A 10,481-nucleotide genomic window follows, 5' to 3' on the forward strand; every position below is an offset into this window, starting at 1 on the left:
ACAAATTAATAACTAGAGGAACCTCAGAAAATACAAAAACACATGGAAATTAAACAACATGCTCCTGAACCAGCAATGGGTCAGTGAAGAAGTTAAGGAAAAAATCTCTTTAAATTCTCAATTCAGAAAGATCAATATTACTGACTAGCTGCAGCTAGAACGTGCCTCTTTCACAGATAGAAACCAAAATATTGAGTAAATCTTCACACTTTGAACAAACTTTTGAGAAAGAGCACTGAAATTTGGCAGAGAGCTAATGGGGAATATTAGTGAAGATAGAGGAAGCAGGGCTTTCTGCTCAAAGTTACTGAGCAGAAAGGCCATCCCCCGAATCCAGATCCAAGGAGGGGGTGAGTAAGGGGACTCTGGGGCTTCACATTTTGACCATGAACCTCTGCAATCTTTTTTTTTTTTTTTTATACTTTAAGTTCTAGGGTACATGTGCATAACGTGCAGGTTTGTTACATATGTATACTTGTGCCATGTTGGTGTGCTGCACCCATCAACTCGTCAGCACCCATCAACTCGTCATTTACATCAGGTATAACTCCCAATGCAATCCCTCCCCCCTCCCCCCTCCCCATGATAGGCCCCGGTGTGTGATGTTCCCCTTCCTGATAACCATAAGAGATCTCCACAACCCCTTCAGACCTCCCGACTGGCAGAGGGAGCTGTTTCTTGACCACACAGCAGCACTGCTCAAACTCATGTGAAGCCCCAAAGGCTTCCATGCACTGGGTAGCTGCAGCAAAATGTGATTCTGGGTGCCCATCTATAAGGGCTCTGCATAATGCCTGAGTTGTTGGTGTTGCTGTTATCTGACAGAAGGGGGAGTGAGCAGAGTTCCAGGCACTCTCACACACACCATGGACAGGTTACACCACCATTGCTGTGGACCAAGGTGCATTCAAACCATGTACCCCACACTGGCCAGTTCCTCTCAAGACTGCCCACTTGGCTGTTCCCACAGTGGGGAGGCCTACAGCATAGCCATCATTGCATTATTTGAGTAGTGTTTTGTGGTGACCTGGGAGAAGTTCAAACCTCTTTATTACGGTTAGTGCTTGGGCTTTGGAACCCCTTCAAGCATATCATACAGAGACCTGCAGACAAAATTTGCGATATAATCTTGAGCTGAGAAGGAGCCCACACTGTCAGAACACAGAGAAGAATGTGATGCCTGTGCATGCTGTGGCATGGCAGCTGGGTAAGCCTTTCTTCATGACGTCAAACTGGGAATGTCGTGGCCTAATAGCCAGAATTTCTGCCACAGATGGCAGTCTCATAACCTGGGACAGCTTGGTGATCAGAATGCAGACTTCTTGGGTTTAAACTAACCATCCTGACCTGTTGCCAGTGGCTGGACACTGTAGAGAGGCCCAAGGGGTTAGGGTGTGACAGCTGGGTAAGTCTCACTCCTCTTCCTCTGCGCAGGCTCTGTGGCACAGGAGATGCACTCCACCCCTTTTTGGGGGTTGCTGAGGGCTGCTCCTAGACCCCCACCAAGGTTGGCACTGATACGTATCTTGGAGGTCTTGTTTACATGGTTCCCTGACCCACCAGATTTATCCCCTCTACCTACCTTCGTGGTGGAGCATGGGACAAGGACACTGGAAGCTCCAATGCTGTGCCTATTGCCCAGGACAGCAGGGTATTTCCCCTGATTAACAAAGCCAAGTAAAAATCCCACTGCCACTGCCACTGCCACAGCTGCCTCTCTCCTGCAAGCACCACCGACAGGCCAGGGAATCAACCTGCCTTACTGTTAAAAACTATCTGACACTATTGTACAGCACTTTATTCACAATTGCCACCAACTGGCCCATAAAGTGAATTATGCAACCTAATATACTGCTGATAGAAGTACACAACACTAGGGAATAGGATAGTCCTCTTGAGACCTCCATCTCCCCATATTTGCAGGAAACAGTAAGCCGTCTAACATATACAGTACACTACAATAAAAACTTACAAACAACCCACATTTAGGTAAACCACTACATTAAAGTTATCTATAACCAAGGAATTTATACGGAGCATTGGTCCCCTAAAGATAGAAACAAGGAAAGCCAAAGGTCCAGAATATGCAGCAGATATACACTTAAAGAGGAAACAGTTACACTATTAAGGGAAAAAAATCAACAGTTACACTCTTTCTTTTTTTTTTAATTATATTTTAAGTTCTAGGGTACATGTGCATAACGTGCAGGTTTGTTACATATGTATACTTGTGCCATGTTGGTGTGCTGCACCCATCAACTCGTCAGCACCCATCAACTCATCATTTACATCAGCTATAATTCCCAGTGCAATCTCTCCCCGCTCACCCCACCCCATGATAGGCCCCAGTGTGTGATGTTCCCCTTCCCGAGTACCAGTGATCTCATTGTTCAGTTCCCACCTATGAGTGAGAACATGCGGTGTTTGGTTTTCTGTTCTTGTGATAGTTTGCTAAGAATGATGGTTTCCAGCTGCATCCATGTCCCTACAAAGGACACAAACTCATTCTTCTTTATGGCTGCACAGTATTCCATGGTGTATATGTGCCACATTTTCTTAATCCAGTCTGCCACTGACGGACATTTGGGTTGATTCCAATTCTTTGCTATTGTGAATAGTGCTGCAATAAACATACGTGTGCATGTGTCTTTAGAGCAACATGATTTATAATCCTTTGGGTATAGACCCAGTAATGGGATGGCTGGGTCATATGGTACATCTAGTTCTAGATCCTTGAGGAATCACCATACAGTTTTCCATAATGGCTGAACTAGTTTACAATCCCACCAACAGTGTAAAAGTGTCCCTATTTCTCCACATCCTCTCCAACACCTGTTATTTCCTGACTTTTTAATGATTGCCATTCTAACTGGTGTGAGATGGTATCTCATTGTGGTTTTGATTTGCATTTCTCTGATGGCCAGCGATGATGAGCATTTTTTCATGTGTCTCTTGGCTGTATGAATGTCTTCTTTTGAGAAATGTCTGTTCATATCCTTTGTCCACTTTTTGATGGGGTTGTTTGTTTTTTTCTTGTAAATTTGTTGGAGTTCTTTGTAGGTTCTGGATATTAGCCCTTTGTCAGATGAGTAGATTGCAAAAAATTTCTCCCATTCTGTAGGTTGCCTGTTCACTCTGACGGTAGTTTCTTTTGCTGTGCAGAAGCTCTTTAGTTTCATTAGATCCCATTTGTCAATTTTGGCTTTTGCTGCCGTTGCTTTTGGTGTTTTAGACATGAAGTCTTTGCCATGCCTATGTCCTGAATGGTACAACCTAGGTTTTCTTCTAGGGTTTTTATGGTATTAGGTCTAACATTTAAGTCTCTAATCCATCTTGAATTAATTTTTGTATAAGGAGTAAGGAAAGGATCCAATTTCAGCTTTCAACTTATGGCTAGCCAATTTTCCCAGCACCATTTATTAAATAGGGAATCCTTTCCCCATTTCTTGTTTTTTTCTGAAGTTTGTCAAAGATCAGATGGCTGTAGATGTGTGGTATTATTTCTGAGGACTCTGTTCTGTTCCATTGGTCTATATCTCTGTTTTGGTACCAGTACCATGCTGTTTTGGTTACTGTAGCCTTGTAGTATAGTTTGAAGTCAGGTAGCGTGATGCCTCCAGCTTTGTTCTTTTGACTTAGGATTCTCCTGGCAATGTGGGCTCTTTTTTGGTTCCATATGAACTTTAAAGCAGTTTTTTCCAATTCTGTGAAGAAACTCATTGGTAGCTTGATGGGGATGTCGTTGAATCGATAAATTACCTCGGGCAGTATGGCCATTTTCATGATATTGGTTCTTCCTGTCCATGAGCATGGTATGTTCTTCCATTTGTTTATGTCCTCTTTTATTTCAATGAGCAGTGGTTTGTAGTTCTCCTTGAAGAGGTCCTTTACATCCCTTGTAAGTTGGATTCCTAGGTATTTTATTCTCTTTGAAGCAATTGTGAATGGAAGTTCATTCATGATTTGGCTCTCTGTTTGTCTGTTACTGGTGTATAAGAATGCTTGTGATTTTTGCACATTAATTTTGTATCCTGAGACTTTACTGAAGTTGCTTATCAGCATAAGGAGTTTTTAGGCTGAGACAATGGGGTTTTCTAAATATACAATCATGTCATCTGCAAACAGGGACAATTTGACTTCTTCTTCTCCTAACTGAATCCCCTTGATTTCTTTCTATTGCCTGATTGCCCTAGCCAGAACTTCCAACACTATGTTGAATAGGAGTGGTGAGAGAGGGCATCCCTGTCTTGTGCCAGTTTTCAAAGGGAATTTTTCCAGTTTTTGCCCATTCAGTATGATATTGGCTGTGGGTTTGTCATGAATAGCTCTTATTATTTTGAGTTACGTTCCATCAGTAACGAATTTATTGAGACTTTTTAGCATGAAGGGCTGTTGAATTTTGTCAAAAGCCTTTTCTGCATCTATTGAGATAATCATGTCGTTCTTGTCTTTGGTTCTGTTTATATACTGGATTACATTTATTGATTTGCGAATGTTGAACCAGCCTTGCATCCCAGGGATGAAGCCCACTTGATCATGGTGGATAAGCTTTTTGATGTGCTGCTGGATCCGGTTTGCCAGTATTTCATTGAGGATTTTTGCATCGTTGTTCATCAGGGACATTGGTCTAAAATTCTCTTTTATTGTTGTGTCTCTGCCAGGCTTTGGTATCAGAATGATGTTGGCCTCATAAAATGAGTTAGGGAGGATTCCCTCTTTTTCTATTGATTGGAATAGTTTCCGAAGGAATGGTACCAGCTCCTCCTTGTACCTCGGGTAGAATTCAGCTGTGAATCCATCTGGTCCTGGACTTTTTTTGGTTGGTAGGCTACTAATTATTGCCTCAATTTCAGAGCCTGCTATTGGTCTATTCAGGGAATAAACTTCTTCCTGGTTTAGTCTTGGAAGAGTGTAAGTGTCCAGGAAATTATCCATTTCTTCTAGATTTTCTAGTTTATTTGCATAGAGGTGTTTATACTATTCTCTGATGGTAGTTTGTATATCTGTGGGGTCGGTGGTGATATCCCCTTTATCATTTTTTATTGCGTCTATTTGATTCTTCTCTCTTTTCTTCTTTATTAGTCTTCCTAGCGGTCTGTCAATTTTGTTGATCTTTTCAAAAAACCAACTCCTGGATTCATTGATTTTTGGAGGGTTTTTGTGTCTCTATCTCCTTCAGTTCTGCTCTGATCTTAGTTATTTCTTGCATTCTGCTATCTTTTGAATGTGTTTGCTCTTGCTTCTCCAGATTTTTTAATTGTGATGTTAGAGTGTCAATTTTAGATCTTTCCAGCTTTCTCTTGTGGGTATTTAGTGCTATAAATTTCCCTCTACACACTGCTTTAAATGTGTCCCAGAGATTCTGGTATGTTTTATCTTTGTTCTCATTGGTTTCAAAGAACATCTTTATTTCTGCCTTCATTTCGTTATGTACCCAGTAGTCATTCAGGAGCAGGTTGTTCAGTTTCCATGTAGTTGAGTGGTTTTGATTGAGTTTCTTAGTCCTGAGTTCTAGTTTGATTGCACTGTGGTCTGAGAGACAGTTTGTTATAATTTCTGTTCTTGTACATTTGCTGAGGAGTGCTTTACTTCCAATTATGTGGTCAATTTTGGAATAAGTGTGATGTGGTGCTGAGAAGAATGCGTATTCTGTTGATTTGGGGTGGAGAGTTCTATAGATGTCTATTAGGTCTGCTTGCTGCAGAGATGAGTTCAATTCCTGAATATCATTGTTTACTTTCTGTCTCATTGATCTGTCTAATGTTGACAGTGGAGTGTTGAAGTCTCCCATTATTATTGTATGGGAGTCTAAGTCCCTTTGTAAGTCTCTAAGTACTTGCTTCATGAATCTGGGTGCTCTTGTATTGGGTGCATATATATTTAGGATAGTTAGCTCTTCCTGTTGAATTGATCCCTTTACAATTATGTAATGGCCTTCTTTGTCTCTTTTGATCTTTGATGGTTTAAAGTCTGTTTTATCAGAGACTAGGATTGCAACCCCTGCTTTTTTTTGTTCTCCATTTGCTTGGTAGATCTTCCTCCATCCCTTTATTTTGAGCCTATGTATGTCTCTGCATGTGAGATGGGTCTCCTGAATACAGCAGACTGATGGATCTTGACTCTTTATCCAGTTTGCCAGTCTGTGTCTTTTAATTGGAGCATTAGTCCATTTACATTTAAGGTTAATATTGTTATGTGTGAACTTGATCCTGCCATTATGATATTAACTGGTTATTTTGCTCATTAGTTGATGCAGTTTCTTTCTAGCCTCGATGGTCTTTACATTTTGGCATGTTTTTGCAATGGCTGGTACCTGTTGTTCCTTTCCATGTTTAGTGCTTCCTTCAGGGTCTCTTGTAAGGCAGGCCTGGTGGTGACAAAATCTCTAAGCATTTGCTTATCTGTAAAGGATTTTATTTCTCCTTCACTTATGAAACTTAGTTTGGCTGGATATAAAATTCTGGGTTTAAAATTCTTTTCTTTAAGAATGTTGAATATTGGCCCCCACTCTCTTCTGGCTTGTAGAGTTTCTGCCGAGAGATCTGCTGTTAGTCTGATGGACTTCCCTTTGTGTGTAACCCGACCTTTCTCTCTGGCTGCCCTTAATATTTTTTCCTTCATTTCAACTTTGGTGAATCTGGCAATTATGTGTCTTGGAGTTGCTCTTCTCGAGGAGTATCTTTGTGGCGTTCTCTGTATTTCCTGGATTTGAATGTTGGCCTGCCCTACTGGGTTGGGGAAGTTCTCCTGGATGATATCCTGAAGAGTGTTTTCCAACTTGGTTCCATTTTCCCCCTCACTTTCAGGCACCCCAATCAGACGTAGATTTGGTCTTTTTACATAATCCCATACCTCTTGCACGCTTTGTTCATTTCTTTTTCTTCTTTTTTCTTTTGGTTTCTCTTCTCGCTTCATTTCCTTCATTTGATCCTCAATCGCTGATACTCTTTCTTCCAGTTGATCGAGTCAGTTACTGAAGCTTGTGTATTTGTCACGTATTTCTCGTGTCATGGTTTTCATCTCTGTCATTTCATTTATGACCTTCTCTGCATTAATTACTCTATCTATTAATTCTTCCACTCTTTTTTCAAGATTTTTAGTTTCTTTGTGCTGGGTACCTAATTCCTCCTTTAGTTCTGAGAAGTTTGATGGACTGAAGCCTTCTTCTCTCATCTCGTCAAAGTCATTTTCCGTCCCGCTTTGATCCGTTGCTGGTGATGAGCTGTGCTCCTTTGCAGGGGGAGATGCGCTCTTATTTTTTGAATTTCCAGCTTTTCTGCCCTGCTTTTTCCCCATCTTTGTGTTTTTATCTGCCTCTGGTCTTTGATGATGGTGACGTACTGATGGGGTTTTGGTGTAGGTGTCCTTCCTGTTTGATAATTTTCCTTCTAACAGTCAGGACCCTCAGCTGTAGGTCTGTTGGAGATTGCTTGAGGTGCACTCCAGACCCTGTTTGCCTGGGTATCAGCAGCAGAGGCTGCAGAAAATAGAATATTGCTGAACAGCCAGTATACCTGACTGATTCTTGCTTTGGAAGCTTCCTCTCAGGGGTGTACTCCACCCTGTTAGGTGTGGGGTGCCAGACTGCCCCTAGTGGGGGATGTCTCCCAGTTAGGCTACTCAGGGGTCAGGGACCCCCCTGAGCAGGCAGTCTGTCCCTTCTCAGATCTCAACCTCCGTGTTGGGAGATCCACTGCTCTCTTCAAAGCTGTCAGACAGATTCGTTTGCGTCTGCAGAGGTTTCTGCTGCTTTTTTGTTGTTGTTGTTTAGCTGTGCCCTGTCCCCAGAGGTGGAGTCTACAGAGACAGGCAGGTTTCCTTGAGCTGCTGTGAACTCCACCCAATTTGAGCTTCCCAGCGGCTTTGTTTACCTGCTTAAGCCTCAGCAATGGCAGGCGCCCCTCCCCTAGCCTTGCTGCTGCCTTGCAGTTAGATCGCAGACTGCTGTGCTAGCAGTGAGGGAGGCTCCGTGGGTGTGGGACCCTCCTGGCCAGGTTTGGGATATAATCTCCTGGTGTGCCCGTTTGCTTAAAGCCCAGTATTGGGGTGGTAGTTACCCGATTTTCCAGGTGTTGTGTGTCTCAGTTCCCTTGGTTAGGAAAAGGGATTCCCTTTCCCCTTGCGCTTCCCAAGTGAGGAAATGCCTCACCTGGCTTCAGCTTTCGCTGGTCGGGCTGCAGCAGCTGACCAGCACCGATTGTCCGGCACTCCCTAGTGAGATAAACCCAGTACCTCAGTTAAAAATGCAGAAATCACCAGTGTTCTGTGTCGTTGGTGCTGGGAGTTGGAGACTGGAGCTGTTCCTATTCGGCCATCTTGCTCCGCCCCCCCAACAGTTACACTCTTAAAGAGAAAAACATTTTAATTCAAAATTAAAAATAAGAAGTGGCAGCTTACCCAGATAAAAAGAAATGAATGTAATAACTTCAGGATCATGAAAAAGTAGTGCTGTGATTCCCCAGGGATCACACTAGCTTTCTAGCAATGTATCCTAAACAAAATACAAACTCTGAAATGACAGATGGTGAAATCAAAATATGGATTGTAATGAAGCTCAATGAGATGCAAGAGAAAATTGAAAACCAACACAGAAAAGAGCAGAAAAACAATTCAGAATATATATATAACAAATATAATTTCTGGAAATAAAAAATCACCAAATAAATTTCAAAATGCCCACTTAAAAGCTTTAACAACAGATGAATCCAAGCAAAAAAATTTCAGAGCATAATGACTGGTCTTTTGAATTAACAAAATCAGACAAAAATTAAAAAAAGAATTTTTAATAATGAACAAATCTTTGAGAAACATGGCATTATTCAAAGTTACCAAACAGACAAGTAACAGGCATTCCTAAGGAAAAAGAATAAGTAAAATGTTTGGGAAACACATATGAGGAAATAATTCAGGATGTTTTCCCTGGTCTTCTTAGAAAGGCAGACATCCACATGGAAGAAACTCTGAAAACACACTGGAGATACTTTACAAAGTTAACATCAGCAAGGTATGTTGTCATCAAACTAGCCAGTCAATGTGAATGAAAACATCTTAAGAGCAGCTAGAAAGAAGTGTCAAATCACCTATGAAACAAATCTCTCTAATCAGAATAACAGCAGACCTCTCAGTAGAAACTTTAAAGGCCAGAAGAGATTGGGGCCTATTTTTAGCCTTTTTGTTTGTTTGTTTTTGCTTCTGTTCTTGAGATGGAGTCTCACTCTGTCACCCAGGTTGGAGTGCAGTGGCACAATCTAAACTCTCTGCAACCTCTGCCTCTCAGGTTCAAGCAATTCTCCTGCCTCAGCCTCCGGAGTAGCTGGGACTACAGGCACGCACCACCACAACCAGCTAATTTTTTTTTTTTTTTTTTTTTTTTTTTTTGTATTTTTAGTAGAGACAGGGTTTCACTATGTTGGCCAGGCTGGTCTGTAACTCCTAACCTCAGGTAATCCACCCTCCTCAGCCTCTCAAAATGCTGGGATTACAGACATAAGCCACTGCTCCCAGCCTTACCCTTCTTAAAGAAAAAAAAAATGCTAGCCACAAATTTGTATCATGCCAAACTAAGCTTCACAGTTGAAAGACAAATTAAGTCTTTCTCTGACAGGCAAATGCCAAGGGTTTTCATTATCACCAGACCAGAACTACAAGAAATGCTTAAAGGAGATCTAAACATGGAAACAAGAAGATGCTTACTAATATAAAAGCACACATAAATGTACAGCTCATGATTCTATAAAGCAATTACATAACAGAGAATACAAAGTAATTAGAAAACAACACTATGACTAAAAGACTTAATGTAGAGGGGGTATAAAAAGATATGCCATGAAAACTGAAAATATAAATGAGCAGGAGTAACTATACTTATATCAGATAAAATAGACTTTAACTCGACAACAATTTTAAAAGTGAAAATAAAGTGATTATATAATGAAAAATTGTTAAATACAAGACGATATAAGTATTCCAAATTTCTATGCACCGAAAACCAGTGCACCAAGATTCATAAAACAAACACTACTAGACCTAAGCAAAGGGATAGACATTGACAAAATAATAGTGGAGGACTTCAACATCCCACTGAGAGCAGTGCACAGATCATTGAAGTAGAAAATTAATTAAGAAACTCTGGACTAAAACTTATCTCTAGATAAAATGGACCTGTAGATTTTTTATAGAATGCTCTATCAAACAAACACAGAATATACAGTTTTGTCATTTGAGATGAAAAATTCTCCAAAATAGACCATATTCTTGACCATAAAGTGAGTTTCAAAAACAGAAGCAACCAAAGAAAAAAAGTAAAAAGTAAAATTAAATCACGCTAAACAGCTTCTAACCAGCCAAGGAAGCAATAAGCAAAGTGAAGCGACAACCCACAGAATAGAACAAAATATTTGTAACCTGACCATCTAACAAGGTATTAAGAACCAGAAAATCATAGAGTGAGTTTATGTTTGGGAAACTACATGAACTTTGTG

This window comes from Chlorocebus sabaeus, chromosome X (assembly GCF_047675955.1).
Source record: "Chlorocebus sabaeus isolate Y175 chromosome X, mChlSab1.0.hap1, whole genome shotgun sequence".
Lineage (NCBI taxonomy): Eukaryota > Metazoa > Chordata > Mammalia > Primates > Cercopithecidae > Chlorocebus > Chlorocebus sabaeus.